Here is a 17341-nt window from a genome sequence, read left to right as displayed (position 1 = left end):
GGTGTCTGACGAATTCAGGGAATATTCCGTCTAGACCGGCGGCTTTCCTCAGTTTAAGAGATTTTATCGCGTTATTCATTTCCAAATCTGTGAACGGAATAGATAAATCCGTATGTTCTTCGAGTTGGCTGTCGATAGTTTTAATCACTGCTTTAATCTCTTTCTCGAAGATATCATCTACTAGGACATTTTCCGCCCATCGTTTTATCTCTAGTGCTACTTGTGAAGGAGACATTTTAGGGTTGCTGTTCCCAACTGGCGTAAGAGAGACCATGCCTTCCTGCTAGATCGGGTGAAGTCCAGGTTTTTTGTTGTATGTTCCCATCTTTCCCTTCTGCCATTATTTATGGCGTTTAGTATTTGGTTTCCTATGTCAGGATCTCCAGTCCTTTGGAATTCATTTCAGCTTCTCGATTCCAACAAGGGATATATTCTTTCCTATAGCCACGAGGGATGTTACCTTTTGCTGCTGCAGTAAGGACATCCACAAACCGTGTATAGTTCTCTGCAGAGGGTGGGACCCATCGCAGGTGTGAGTCCACTTCCTTGGCATAAGTTGCCCAGTCTGCTTTTCTGAAATTCCATCTTGGTTTCTGTGTGGATCTAATTAGGGGGAGTTGCGCTCCAAGGCTCAGTAACACTGGGCGGTGTTGTGTGTGGGGAAACCAAGTAATAACGTTTTAGTTTGTAGTAGTGGATTTATCATTTGATCAGTTGTTATGAGGCATAGATCTAGGTTAGTTTCACTTTGCCAACGAGCAGATCGGAATGTTTTCAGGTCTTTAGCATCATAAGCCAGGTGGAGCCCTAGGTATTCAATCCACTCGGGTAAGATCTCTCCATTTTCGTTGTTTATTGAGTGCCGCCGGTTCATATGGTGGGAATTAAAATCGCCGACATAGACTCCAGGATGCTCAGTAGCTGGTAGGGGAGGGTTGGGCCATGTATCATTAGGAGGTTTGTAGACTGTGATTATTTTTATTCCAGAGACTTCGATTACCATGGATTCCACACCTTCCCACACCACGCAGTCGAGCACTTTGTAGTTTTGGATATCATTCCGTACATATACCATAGATCTGTAAACGTCAGATGGAAGATTTCCTACAATTTTGTAGCCATATATTCTCGCTCTAGTTGTGAGTTGAGGTTCATCTGCGGTATGTGTCTCTTGCAGTGCTATAATGTCTATGTGATTAACATTAGCTGTCCTACTCAATTGTTCGCATTTGTCTCGGCTTAAGCCTTCAACATTTAGTTGTAAGATATGGACACAAGTTCCGATATCTCTTGTCAGGTGGTTCTGATAAGAACCATTAACTTTTTGCTTTTTCATTTTCCTCTGTAGATTTTCTTGACCGTGAGAGAAATTCATTCTAGTTCGGTCGCCTAGTGTGAAGACTGTTTGCCGTTCCGTCGTCACGGACTGTTGCCCGGGGTACACCATCTTGGAGGTCATCTACACTTCGTCCTGGACTGTAATCCAATCTTTTGTGCGCACCTCTCTAGGGGGATGTGATAACACTAAAAGGGGTGCCCAAGATTACCATAAAGAAAAAAATTATGAATTGAAAAAGTTATCAACTCACTGAAAGAAAGAAAAAGCAAAATGCATTCTGAAATAATAAAAAAAATTAAAAATCACATTTACACTAACATAATGCTCTTATACAATCAATCCTCAAAGAAACTGATATAGGCTTGTGTATTCAAATACAGCGATATCTAAACAGGCAGAATATGGCGCTGTGGTCAGCAACGCCTATAGAAGACAGCAAGTGTCTGGCGCAGTTATTAGATCGGTCATAAATGCTACAATGGCAGGTTATCAAGATTTAAGTGAGTTTGAACCTGGTGTTATAGTCGGCGCACGAACAGCACCTCCGAGGTAGCGATGAAATGGGGATTTTCCCGTACATGAAAGAAGTACAGCTCCTCCGCAAATTGCTGCAGATTTCATTGCTGGGCCATCAACAAGTGTCAGTGTGCGAACGATTCAACGAAACATCATCGATATGGACTTTCGGAGCCGAAGGCTCACTCTTGTACCCTTGATGACTGCACGACACAGAGTTTTACGCCTCGCCTGGGCCCATCGACATCGACATTGGACTGTTGATGACTGGAAACATGTTGCCTGATTCGACGACTCTCGTTTCAAATTGTAGCGAGCGGATGGACGTTTACGGATTGGAGTCAACCTCATGAATCCATGGACCCTGCATGTCCGCAGGGAACTGTTCAGGCTGGTGGAGGCTCTGTAATGGAGTGGGGCATACTCAGATGGAGTGACATGGGACCCCTGAAATGTCTAGATATGTCTCTGAGAGGTGACATGTACATAAGCAGCCTGTCTGATCATCTGCATCCATTCATGTCCATTGTGCATTCTGGCGGACTTGAGCAACTGCAGCAGGAGAATACGAAACCCAACACGTCCAAAATTGCTACAGAGTGGCTCCAGAAACAATCTTCTGAGTTTAAACATTCCACTGGCCACCAAACTCCTCAAACATGAACATTATTGAGCATATTGGGGATACCTTGCAATGTGCTGTTCAGAAGAGATCTCCACGCCCTCGTACTCTTACACATTTATGGACTGCCCTGCAGGATTCATAGTGTCAGTTCCCTCCAGCACTACCTCAGACATTAGTCGAGTCCATGCCACGTCGTGTTGCGGCACTTCTGTGTGCTCGCGGGACCCTACACGATATTAGGCAGGTGTACCAGTTTCTTTGGCTCTTCAGTGTAAATAGGACTGTATCAGTACTGCAAAATGAACTTAATAATTAACGTTTCAATACTAAATTCAAAACAAGTTCTGTAATTATTAGTGACTCCCTTGGGCCCGGCTTCCGAAACAAAATTCTTCAAAGGAGGATTCAGTTTTAGAAATAGGCACTCTGCATTATTTTTCTATGTTTAGCTGAGATTTATGTCTTTTCCTCAAAGTACCCAATGCAGAAAATCTGGTTAGCCAAAGGTAGAATGTTGAAAATGGTAATAGTATACAAAAGGCTCTCGCTAACTTCACAGAAAATTCAATCTACGCTCCCCAAAATTCGAAGTATGATTTACTACTAAATTGTCTCTTGATCTTGCCATTTACTGTGAACTTTGCATGTGGTAGTTGAGGGATGTTCAAGAATATCTCTCCGTGCTACCTGTAAGACAGATTCTGATTTTGTCAATGTTATGGATTACTGTTGTGAAATAGCAACAAATTTACTTATTGTTGGTAACTTGCGCTAACTTGAAAGGTTTGCAGCTTTGTGGCTTCAGGGTCAAAATACTCAAAACAGAACATAAAAAGCGTAATTCACGTAGCAGCCCATGTCCTCATCCCTTAATGTACAGTGCCAGGCATCGCTGAACAGCATCTCGCGCAGCCTAGCAGCCAAGAGGGACACACGGCACACAACAGGCAATGCGAGCCGTCATGGTAGCGGGTCTGCAGGGCAACTATTTTAATGGGTTTGTGACAGCAAGGTAAAAGAGATTCCGGGTTTAAGTTTTTTAAACTTTATTTACAAACGCTGTAGTCGACGTAGTTGCAGATATTCAAGACAGGGAAACACTACTTGTTTTCTGCCTCTTACTGGGACGTGAATGTGTTGCCTTTGGTAGTGCAAATGCCTGATAGGTGTTGCTAGAGAGCAGCACCCAGGCATACTGCAGAGTTTGGTTCTCCCTGCGTCAGTCTGGCAACAAATGGGGACACTCTTGCGTCTGTTACTGTGTGGAGCAGACAGCGAATGGAGCGATATGCTTGGGAGGAAAGGGCAAACAAGCACAGTGCTTATGGGGCAGTGGACGGCAATGCTCACGTTGCCCGATGTTTGTACGTTTGGCGGCTTCTGAATCGTTGAGCGCCAGATCCACGCACATTCACTGCCATCCACAGGGGCCTACGAAAGATAGGCTCACTAGAGGTACGTTTTACACTGGCAGATTCCCACTACAGCACATGTGCATTTAACGCCTACTTCAAAGCCTGGTGTATTTATTTTGTGTTACAGGTGCGAAGGCCTGAAGGACGTGGTCGTCAACACGTAGTGCTTACATCAGGGCTTGGAGAGGAAGTGTTAGCACTGCTGAAAAACAAACCTCCAACACGCTTGTGGCATGTTGCATGGGAAATGGGTGTAAGTCTCTCCACAATTTGGCGTGTGTGATATGAAGATGATTTGCACCCCTATCGCCTTCAGGAGGTTCATGATCCTAACCCAGACGATTTTACTCATTGAACTAAATTCTGCAAGTGGTTTTTGCAAAGGTGTGTAATTCAACTGGACTTTCCAAACCACGTACTTTTAATGGATGAGGCATCCTTTACATGAGAGGGTATGTTCAACAGCCACAATCAACACAAGTAGCATGGAAAATCTGCATTTCTTTGTGGTCTGCAAGATCGCTTTGCTGTCAACATATGGGTGAGTTTGGTAGGTGATAATCTGATCGGTTCATACATGTTCCCTTCGTGCCTGGAGTAGTAGGGCAAAGCCAGTTTAGAGCCATTTTGTTTATGTGGGTTGCATACATTCAGAGGCAAGCATATATTCAGAGACAAACCTGTTGGTATGTTAACTGATTTATGACTCTTTGGATGTTGATTTATGACCTCCTAGGAAAAATCTGTCCTCCTGAGAAACGCCACCTTCCCCTTGTTCCCCCTCCCTCTAGGAAATCTACAACCCTCCCCTGTTCACCTGCCAATACAAGTACACTTTTGATAACAAATTAATTGATTAATTAATTTAATTAATCAATTAATTACCCTATCTACCTCTGGTAAATCTCCCAGCCATCACCTCCCCCAACCCTCCCAACCATTTGCAATTTGGTGGGAAAAAGATTCAGTCTGTGCTGTGCTGCTTCAGAGGAAGGACATAGGATAGTTTCTTTTCTTTATTTTGGGTGCTATCCTGTTGGAAATTGGCGGGAAAAACTCAGTCCCTCCCTTCCCCTTACCGTCCCCCACCTGGAGAAATGGTTGGAAGTGCTCAACCTGTGCTGAGCTTTGGAACTGGAAGGTGCAAGTATTGCCTTGCCCAGCAACTACAAGTTCTAATTACCCTAATTACACTGCTCCAGATGGGAGGTGTTTTCTTCTTAGAAAATTTTCACGTGTGCTCATCTTCACATTCAGCGATCAACTGAGCCAGTTCACATTGTCACCACTAGAGGAGGTCTGCCTCCCCCCTCACTCCTCTCCCCCCTCCCCGCACCTCCCAGAAAACAATGGCGTGAAAAATCGCTCAGTCTGTGTTGAGGTGGTGGTGTGGAAGGCTCCCACAACAGGAAATTCAGCTACATTGCAGTGGTCATAATACTATATTAATTATTTATAAAGTTCAGCTTCTATACCAATTCATATGGGTTGGATATCTTTATTTGGTGGGAAAAGTTCACCATTCTCTGCAGTTTATTTAATTTTGAAAGATGCAAGTAATGAAATACGTAAATATTTAGTTTTTTCCGATCACACAAGAAATATCGTCTCGAAATCGACTTCAACGTAAAACACTCACCCCACGTAATTACACTGTTACAGATCCTGCTCAACAGATCTTTGTGCGAGTCGCGCCGCACCACACGCGCCGGACCACCAGCAACCCTTTGAGTCCAGAGCACTGAACTGTGAAGCACTGGTCGCCTGCGAAGCAATGTGTGATTCTGGATGTCAGCTTCCTTTGTAATCTGATACCAGGCTCACTTCCTCTTTTGCTCCCAAACACACACATTCCGCACCAGCGGCTGCTCTATGTGTTCGTACTGCTGTGCACGTACTGACTGAGTTAATTCACAATCCCACCAGCAGAGGAGATGGGGGAGACAACCTCCTTCTTCGAATCAACCCCTCCCTCTACCTCCATCGTCCCCACCCCCCTCTCTCTTTCTCTCAAGTAGCTGCCTCCTACCCAGCAGGAATCAGTTGCATGCCACTGGAAACCACATCAAACCCTCTTTTTTTCTGAACAAAGTAGTGGATACCTGGTAAATTCCCAACCCTCCCCAAAATCCTGGGCTGTGGATGCACATTTGTGCTACCTCCACTCTATCAAACTGATTGACTAATGAATTCGGTTGATACCCTTTGAGTGGGACAGTTTTTCCTTGCATCCTATTGGACAATACTAGGACTGTTATATGTGGTGGGAAATTTTTGGATTCGATCCTGCAACTGCTACTGTTTCCAAACCCTACTCTTCCCCATTCCAGATTTTTTCCCTCTCTCCAGTTGGTGGATACTGACACTGTTAGGTTATTTGGCAGGAAGTCCATTACTTTGGAGGTATTTGAGGATTTTGAAATTTCAGCTCAACTGCGCTAAGTCCTTAAACAATATGTGGGAGGGGCTGGACAGATGCGTACTCACAATACCACTAGTGGGAACAATGAGTTGATCATCGGGAATTTGAAATCTCGATTGGATGTGGTGCTGTATAAAATGATAGTTGGAATTTCAAATTTCGGCTGGAATTTATACCATCATGGTTGTGGAATTCCTGACCATTACGTCTGTAAAGTTTTTTTTCTTTTTACTTGTTTTTTCAAGCACTATAGATTTCCTAAGTTGGTTGTCTCTGGAGAAGCAGAAGAAGGAGGAGTCTACTGTCTGTCAGGGTAGTAACAACATCATATACCACTGCAAGACAGAGTCCACCAGCTGTTTTGAGAAGCACTAAATGCATACACTTAAACCATGATCCGTTTCATAGTAGCCTCGCAGTTAGATGTCGGAGGTCGCGGAAACTTCCACAGACCATTGCCGCGGCGTCGACCGTTCTGGTAGCTGCACGCTCGTCTCCTGGCATCCACACACAGCTGTTCTGGACTCTTGGAGATGAGGGAGGTGCCACCGTGACTGCCTAGCCATCAGTCGATCAATTTAATTATGGGAGATAATCGTCCAGCGCAAACACTCGCCATATTGAATTTTCTCAAATCTCCATGCAAAAATCGGAGAATACTGGTAGCACATGCGATCACGAAGGCAGCCCATCGCATACTGAGTACTAATTTGTTATTCCCCCTTCCAGAGACCTCCACGAGCGCGGATGCAAGCTACATGTTTTGTGGCCACACACCCGCCTAGTCACCCTACAGCTGCAGGGCAGCAAACACTAATCTCCGACAAAGCATCAGCACTGGCTAATTCTGCCACGCACCCAGACACCAACAGTAGTCGGCCTAGAAAACCAGTAACATATTTATCAGTGCAATGACAACAAAATATTATAATTGCCGCAGTCTGACAACGACAAAGTGCCAGAAATGGTTCCTTGTGACAACTGTGGCTCTGGAAAAATCAGTTTCCTATGTAAATTTATAACTTCCTTAAGACTGCACATTATTTTCCACGTAAAATCTCTCATACTCCTTACGGCTATTGAAGTGTCGAAATTGCGATTTTTCACGTCAAATCCATACCTCCCTTACGGCGGACATAGCCCGACCCACGTCATTTTTCTTTCGGAACACTGACCACAACAACACTCCCCACAGTATAACACTTATTGATTATCATTGAAAGGTGTAAAACGTCAGCAAAATTATAGTATGTCCACGCTTGCACACACCGGCTGGGTCTCTCGATTCTCCTCAGTTCTAAGAAATTACTTAACATTTAGGTCTCCCAGCCAATCAGATTCGAGAACAGATAACAAGTATTTTCAGTCATCGCTTCTGGAAAGTACTGCATCCCATCAAGACTCTTTGAAATAAGTGTTGTAAAGCACAGGCGTCCAGCACTACGCGATAATCAACAGCGCTCACGTGGATGAAACGATTGGAAAGACAGCACTCATATGGATTGATGTATCCTAATAAACTCGCAGTCAAAATGGTTCAAATGGCTCTGAGCACTATGCGACTTAACTTCTGAGGTCATCAGTCGCCTAGAACTTAGAACTAATTAAACCTAACTAACCTAAGGACATCACACACATCCATGCCTGGGGCAGGATTCGAACCAGCGACCGTAGCGGGCGCTCGGCTCCAGACTGTAGCGCCTAGAACCGCACGGCAACTTCGGCCGTCAAAACTCGCAGTCGATAGCTCAACAAAGACTGTTTGAGGACCTGCTTAGGAGAGCTGATGAGAGGACGTTCTGTGTATCCGTGATGTTACAACCATATTTCCTGCCCTTTTTGTAGAGTGTAGCAAATCCATGTGAACCCTTGCATTGGTGACTAAGACATGAATCTATCAGCACTTACTGTCAGATTATATTCATCAAGGCGTGAAAATCACAATTTCCCATGTCAAATCAATCCTCCCCTTATGGCTTTATATACATAATTTATTACAGGAACAGTAGCCTGATTACTTCCCACATACGTTTGCTGATTTGTCAGAACAGTATCCACAGTAACATTACGTTCCAACAGCGTACTACTCCCGACAAATAGCGTGATTACCATTAATAGGCGTATAGCGTATGGAAAACTACGGTACGTCCACACACACACACCAGCTGGGTGTCGTTTAACATGGCCTACCGTAGCTTCTCAGTAGCAAAACCGTCCAGCCACATCGTCATTCCTCGACATATTTGTCGAGGAATAAAGGGTGTAATTACAATTAAAAGTCCTCATAACACGATTTGTTTGAATTGTTTGTCTATAGATCTGAGGAAGCAGGTTTCCTAGACATCCCGTAATTGACGACTAGGCTGGATTTAACACTGCAAATATACCATAAAAATCACATCCGTTGGCTGTACATAACCATCTTGGAATCTGCGGCTCGGTTTTGATGCGAACAAATTGCAAAAATTTTTTGGTGGTTTTATAAAGAGCCCCCTTGAACTATTGGTGCCTTCAGAAACCCTTGAGGGCCACCACAGACTACTTCAAATGCAAAAAGAACCAGAACAAAATGAAAAAATACAGTACTTCACTTCGTGTTATACAGATGTGTTGCAAGCAAAGGGCGACAGACAAAATAAGAAATCTCTTCAGTACAACAGTTCCCAAGTCCGTGTTGCATAAAAAGTACAAGCAAGTTGCATGGGGGCTTAATTAAAATAAAATGAAAATAATTTTTAAGTTTTTAGTTTAGCTGTATGTCCGATTACGCTGTTTCGTAAACGGTTGGCCCTGACTAGTATTATTACGCTATCTGACTGCATAGAACAACAACAAAGAATGAAATGAAAATTTTCTGTTAACACAATTAATTAATTAAGTCCCCAGCAACTATAAAACCTACGAAACCAAAGCACAAGTGTAATTGTTCTGTGCGTGGGAGTGTGACTCAACGTACACATCTGGCACGGCTCTTCTTCAACAAGACAAGAAATTTTAAATATCATTTATACTGAAGTAATTAAAAAAAATAGAAATACTATAATTGCGCAAGAAACCCAGAATTATACTCTAATACAAGAACACACGCCAGATGCTTTGTTGACTGAACCTGTAATGACGCATTATTCAGGACACTGAAATAATGAGAGAGAAAAGAAAAAAATTTTTTTTTTTTAACCGTCGTTTATATTGATGAAAAGCACTCTAGACATTACAATCTCTCCACACCGACTCGCTACTATCACATCTCAACTAGAACTTTTCAGTATCACATCTCAGCAAGCACTGACTCCCACGAGTTCTCCCCAAGTACTCTTCACTAGCACATCTCAACAAGCACTGACTACTACGAGTTCTGCCCACGCACTGACTACTACGAGTTCTCGACAGGCACTGCCAGTGGAGGCGGCTGAATAATACTCTTTGGCGCAATCTCTGGCGCTGTGGCTCAGTGTAGCCACCTTTCATATGCCCCTCCTCCACGGGTCAGAATTTGATGGTATTTTTGCCAGCTTTGGTGGTGAAAATACCACCAAATTCGTCCACAAAATACAGACAAAAATAAAAGACAATATTAATACGTAAATATCACATAATTAGTTAAATTTTTGGCTTTGCACTGACCTTTCAATAACCTAATATATAAAATACAGTAAGCAATACAAATTCTTTCAGACATGTGGCTTTACATAATAGTTTACACAATACACAAAAAATCAGTTTATACAAATGTTCACATAACATGCTTTCCATAGTTCAAGAAACAAGTAGTTGACAGTTCCAGTAGTAGCACCCAGCGATGGTCAACAGGTGCAAACACCAACAAGTGACATTATTTTAGTAAAAGCAGTTTCATCAGTGGCACCCAGCAATGTTGAACAGGTGCAGACACCAACAAGTGACTTCATTTCAGTAGAAGCAGTTCCATCTGTGGCACCCAGCAATGTTGAACAGATGCAAACACCAACAAGTGACATCATTTCAGTAGAAGCAGTTCATCAGTGGCACCCAGTAATGTTGAACAGGTACACACAGCAACAAGTCACATTATTTCAGTAGAAGCAGTTCACCAGTGGCACCTAGTAATGTTGAGCAGGCACACACAGCAACAAGTGACATTATTTCAGTAGAAGCAGTTCATCAGTGGCACCCAGTAATGTTGAACAGGCACACACAGCAACAAGTCACATTTCTCAGCAGAAGCAGTTCCATTAGTGGCACCCAACAATGTTGAACAGGTGCAGACCCCAACAAGTGACATCATTTCAGTAGAAGCAGTTCATCAGTGGCACCCAGTAAAGTTGAGCAGGTACACACAGCAACAAGTCACATTATTTCAGTAGAAGCAGTTCACCAGTGGCACCCAGTAATGTTGAGCAGGCACACACAGCAACAAGTCACATTTCTCAGTAGAAGCAGTTCCATTAGTGGCACCCAGCAATGTTGAACAGGCACACACAGCAACAAGTCACATTTCTCAGCAGAAGCAGTTCCATTAGTGGCACCCAACAATGTTGAACAGGTGCAGACCTCAACAAGTGACATCATTTCAGTAGAAGCAGTTCATCAGTGGCACCCAGTAATGTTGACAGGTGCAGACGCCAACAAGTGACATTATTTCAGTAGAAGCAGTCCATCAGTGGCACCCAGCAATGTTGAACAGGTGCACACAGCAACAAGTCACATTTCTCAGCAGAAGCAGTTCCATTAGTGGCACCCAGCAATGTTGAACAGGTGCAGACAGCAACAAGTGACATTATTTCAGTAGAAACAGTTCCATTAGTGGCACCCAGCATTGTTGAACAGGTGCAGACACCAACAAGTGACATTATTTCAGTAGAAGCAGTCATCAGTGGCACCCAGTAATGTTGAACAGGTGCAGACACCAACAAGTGACATTATTTCAGTAGAAGCAGTTCCATCTTTGGCACCCAGCAATGTTGACAGGTGCAGACACCAACAAGTGACTTCATTTCAGTGGAAGCAGTTCCATCAGTTGCACCCAGCAATGTTGAACAGGTGCAGACACCAACAAGTGACATTATTTCAGTAGAAGCAGTTCCATCTGTGGCACCCAGCAATGTTGAGCAGGTGCAGACACCAACAAGTGACATTATCTCAGTAGAAGCAGTTCATCAGTGGCACCCAGCATTATTGAGTAGGTGCAGACAGCAAGAAGTAACATCATTTCAGTAGAAACAGTTCTAACAGTGGCACCCAGTAGTGTTGAACAAGTGCAGACACCAACAAGTGACGTTATTCCAGTAGAATCAGTCCATTAGTGGCACCCAGCAATGTGGAGCAGGTGCAGACACCAACAAGTGACTTCATTTCAGTAGAAGCAGTCCATCAGGTGCACCTAGCAATGATGAGCAGGTCCAGAGAGCAGTCCATGATATTCACTATCACTGATCACACTGTTCATCAGAGTTTATAAGCAGAAATTAAACATGTCCTAGTGGCACCAATCATGTAGAAAAAGTGCAAGTAACAGTCCATAATATTCACTATCCTAATCACACAGCTCATCAGCAGAAATTAATCATTTCTAAGTGGCACCCATTATGTTGAAAAAGTGCGGGTAACAGTTCATAATATTCACCATCACTAATCAGACAGTTCAGGCATGAACAATAGTTTGAATCCACATACAAATGCTTTTACACTAAACATACAAATCATAACAAACACACAAATGATGTCAGATAATTGTCACATTAACTATTACAAATACACAAATATCAGTAAACCTATAATATTTATGGGTGTCAGTGCAAGCCACTACAAACAAATAAAATAATATTTAGGAGATAGGTGGGTAGGATTAGGAAAGGAAAACACGCAAAACACACTCACTCATCTTTCATCCACATTAAGTACTACTGTGTAATTGAATAGTGTTAACTGTGTAAATGCAATTCTGTCAAAATTTGATGTTCATCATGTGTATCAAGTAGTAGTGGCAGCAATGTATAACAGGCAATAATAGTTAGTCAAAGTCATAGTCATCATGTCAAGACCAATGTTTGCAAGCCAGTTCAAAATGTACGGTTGCTGAACAACTGTCAGTGAGCCAAGATATGCAAATACTTCCTCTCTTCAAAAAAAGTATATACTGCTTAGTGATTTAACAAAGTGTGTGTAGACAATCTTCCTTCCACTTTAGTGTTCTAGTCTGCTATCTTCATCCTCCTTGTTCCATATAGACCAACAGAAAAAATATGCACCTCACTTACTTTACCTCTTATCCACCAAAACTCCAATAATCATCAGCATCACATAATCTCAATACTTCAATAATACCTCTTATGTCGATACATATAAATCTTATCATTTACCTTACCTCTTGTCCACAAAAACTCCAATAATCATCAACTTCATATAATCTCAACACCTCAATAATACCTCTTCAATACGTCGACACATATAAACCTTATCGCCAATATCATTTCACTTCCATAACAACTCTTTCCTCTAATCAGTCTCCTCGAACAAGTACAGATAAAATCCTAATGCAAACCTCATCATCCCATACAATCCGAAGACACACTGTCAACACACAACCACTGTGTAATCCATCTGACTCAAATCTTCTACTCATTGTGAATTATTAACGAAAGAAATGCATACATGACCTCTAACAGACTTAGTTCGAACAACTCTCAGTAATTAAGTACAATTACGGAGTGTGAATGATCATAATATTTCACAGTGTGTACACCACTTCAAGAATTATGGCAAACAGAAGCAAACATGTGGAGTATTTCTTGTGTTAAGTGTCACTTCCTATTTCAATTGCTCACGAAAAATGCAGTGTAATAACTGTCAATGGTCTAAACCTAGTGTTGGTATGTCACTTCGTTAGCTTCCTTCCTATTAGCACAAATTTATACAGATTCCATAAAACCTCAGCTCATGTGACTACTACGAAGTTTCTTGTACTAATGTCGTTTATGTCGAATTATAGCAGTTCATTTTCCTATCTTAAAAATATAAGGCACTGAGCGTAAGCAAAACATGCAATAGCGAGTAAATATACCAGTAGAGAACAGAATGTCAACAAGTGGATGCAGCACAAATCTTACAACGAGGCTCTGCCAAGCGAACAATCTATAATTAATACAATAGTGTGACCTAAACTCTATGTTCATACACAGTATATCAGCATTTCTATATACCAAATTAAAGAGTAGTTATGACAACAAAACAGAAATGTGTAAATATGCAATCCATACGCATAGCAGTAAACATATATCTTACGTAATAAACAGGTCATTAGCATCATATCAGCATAAGCAAATAAATGTTCATATGTAATCTTAATAAGTAAACACGAAGGCGCAAGCAGATAAATGACAAAGTGTAACCTACATACATAACCACAGTCAGCACAATTAATCAGGTGACAATTATAATTTAAATAAATAAGCACAGCAGGCAAATAATAAAAAAATATAACATCAGCGAAAGAGCAGTGCTGCCAAGCGATGCATAATATATACAAATAACAACCCTGTTCATTAATAATCATTGTCAAAATCAGTTAACGTACGCAAGCACGTCGCTTCACAAGTAATTTCATAGAACATAAAATTTAGCACAAAGTATGAATCACGTAATCGCGAGCAGCAAATTACGTCTAAAGTACGTACCTAAGTGGAAATATGTTACCTGAAAAATAAACTCAATTAATAGTTACCTTTTTAGTTTATTAGTTTCTTCTTGGAAATTACATTCTTTCTGAAATTTTCTCTATAGCAAGTCCTCTTAACGTCGGAGACACACAGAATTTACCTGAAGTTCTTAAATATTTTATACAACCGTATCCTGAAAAATACTGAACGTTAATAACATAATTCATCAAGTCACTATAGCTTTATACTGAATTTAATCGGAGAAATTAGACTGTGTATTTGTTTACGGCTGTCAGTGCATTCGCACTGAGCGGTCGATCAGCTGTAGGCGCGTGACGTAGAAAGCAATTGTTTGCGGTCAACGACTGCCTTGTGAGGCGCGCAGACTTGACTGTTGCTTTGAGTATATGCCGCCGCCAAAACACAGCGCGGTATCCTTGTACTCTCCGCATGTTTACATCTAGCTGTTAGTTTCTCAAAAGTATGTCATTCCACAAAAATTTTTACGTTAGATATATGATGTATTCCTTTAGAGCGTCGTGATTTAAGAGTTTCTACTTCAACAGTGTTATCATGTATAATTTTGCGAATTCTATATGGACCGTTATAAAGCAGAAAAAATTTGCGACACAAGCCTTTTCCTTTGTGAGACAAACGATGGGACTTAATTAATACATTTTGACCAACTGACAAGATTTTTAAACGATCAGGATGTTTAGCTGATTTCTCTCTTCTAGCAGCCGCAGATGCAATATTTTGGAGAGCCATGTTCACAACTTCAGAATGTCGCAGTTTCCGTGTAGGCGGAAAAGGAACGATTTCAGATATGCGATTTGTCGGTGCTTTGTTTTTTAATATCAGTATTGGCGGTAAAGAAGTTGAGTCATTAGGAAGTTCATTCAGAATGTTTTGAAAAATATGAAGATACTGATCCCACGTTCTGTGATTCTGATGACAATAAAGACGACACAATTTATTGATTTCCTTCATCCATCTCTCTGAAGCGTTAGATTGAGGGTGAAAAAGTGAAATGAAAATTGGTTTAATTTTACGACGCTGTAGAGTACGAAGCCAAATTTTTGAACGAAACTGTGATCTATTATCTGATATAACCTTATCAACATGACCAACTTCTTTAAGAAAATGGTTAATGAAAGTGTTAGATACTGAACGAGCTGTTGCTTTGCGTAAAGGTGTAAGACACACATATTTTGACGTCAGTTCCACTGCTACGAAAATGTACGCAAAACCATTAGTAGAACGAACCACTGGACCGAACAAATCGACTGCAGCCATCTCCTTTAATTTCGCTGGAATGATAGGAAACAACGGTGCTCTGTGAGAAATTGTTGGCGGCTTAGCCTTTTGACATAATTTGCATTTGGCAAGAACAGATCGAATACGTTTTTCCATATTACTGAAGTAGCAATTTTCTCGTAATTTGTGAAAGCATTTTCTGGGTCAAAGTGTGCATAACTGAAATGCGTATACCAGATCAGCTTATTAACCCACTCATCAGGAATACAAACTAGCCAAACAGAGTTGTCGACCGATTTTCGTTTAAACAGAATGTCATTGCGAACTAAATAATGCTGTCTAATCGCTACGCTTTCCTTTCTCCTCCACTTCTCCTTAATGTCCTTCCAGATTGGGTCCTTATTTTGCTCCTTAGCGATGTCCTGGAGCGAAGACGAAATAAAGTTCTCAAACGCAACACCTTGAATATACATCAAACAATAATTGTTTTCCTTGCAGTCCTCTTCAGCACTTTGTTTCAAACCCATAGGTGCACGTGATAAAGCATCGGCAACAATATTTGAAGAACCCTGTATGAAAACAATACTAAAGTCAAATTCCTGTAGATACAACGCCCATCGTGACAATCTGCCATGAGTTAATTTTGTTGGCATAAGAAATTCCAGAGCTCGATGATCGGTGTAAACCTTAGTATGTCTACCAAACAAAAATGTGCGAAATTTTGTGAAAGCCCAAACAACAGCCAAAGCTTCAAGTTCCGTTATCGAATAATTCTTTTCTGATTTAGAGAGAACACGACTTCCAAATGCAATAGTTTTCTGTACTACAACGCCGTCTTCTTCTATCTCTTGAAATAAGTGTGCACCTAGGCCTTTGTATGATGAGTCCGTCGCCAAACAAAAATCTTTAGATAAATCCGGATGTGAAAGAAGTGGAGCAGCAACTAAAGCATCACGAAGTTGTTCAAATTCTGACTGAGCTTCCTCATCCCAGCACCAATTAGATTTCTTTCCAGATAGTTCACATAAACGAGGTGTGGCCAAATTGTCCAATCTAACAAAGCGTCTAAGAAAATTACAGACACCAAGGAAACTACGAACATCACGTTTTGTGGTAGGAACAGCATAGTTACGAATAGCGTCTAATTTTTCTGGATCAGGAAGAATACCTTCTGTAGAAATAATGTGACCGAGAAATTTCACCTGTGAACGACCAAATTCAGATTTTTCCAAGTTCACTGTAATGCCAACTCTTGCAAAAATACGTAATAATGAATCCAAAATTTTGTTGTGTTCACTCCAAGAATGTTTAGCAATAAGAATGTCGTCAACATATGAAGTAATATTGTCACGAAGATAAACAGGTAAAATTTCATTTAAGCTACGAATGAATGCTGCAGAAGATACAGTAAGTCCAAACGGTAATTTCCAAAACTGGTAACAGTTACCAAAGGCTAAAAAGGCAGTGTATTTTCTACAATCAGGGTGGAGTTCTATTTGCCAAAAACTTGCGCGCATATCAATCGTGGATAAAACTTTAATTCCATGGAAATGTTGAAGAAGTTCATCTAAATTTTGTGGGCGGTCAGTTTCAGGAATGATGATATTATTTATCTGTCTGTAATCCAGAACCAAACGAATTGACCCATCCTTTTTAAGAACAACGTGTAATGGGCTAGTATAAGGACTGACTGCAGGCTCAATAATGCCCTGATCTAACATGTACTGACGTTCATTCTTAACCTTGTCTCTGTAAGCCAAAGGAATAGCGTACGTTTTCCCGCGAAATGGTGTGTGTTCTTTTACTTTAAATAAATATTGTAAGCCTTGTATAGTTCCTGTGTGATGACTAAATACTGTAGCATGTGAAGTCAAAATGTGGTGCAGCTCATCTCTTGCAACGTCATCTGGCACTTCAGCTTTCTAAACCTTTTCATTAAGTAATTCTTCGCTATTAATTATATCATCCATGGCGTCCCTGTATCTATTGTCATAGTCATGAATAAACACACTGTCGTCATAATGCTCAACGAAAACATCAGAAGTAAGAAACCTTAAACATTTTGTATCTGATTCAGATCTTGCTAAACACTCGAAAAATTTCAAACATATCGGCATTCCGGCAACAGTCAAA

The sequence above is a fragment of the Schistocerca americana genome, chromosome 4, assembly GCF_021461395.2.
Source record: "Schistocerca americana isolate TAMUIC-IGC-003095 chromosome 4, iqSchAmer2.1, whole genome shotgun sequence".
Classification (NCBI taxonomy): Eukaryota; Metazoa; Arthropoda; class Insecta; order Orthoptera; family Acrididae; genus Schistocerca; species Schistocerca americana.
The sequence above is the reverse complement of the archived record's forward strand: the minus strand, read 5'-3'. Positions refer to the sequence as shown.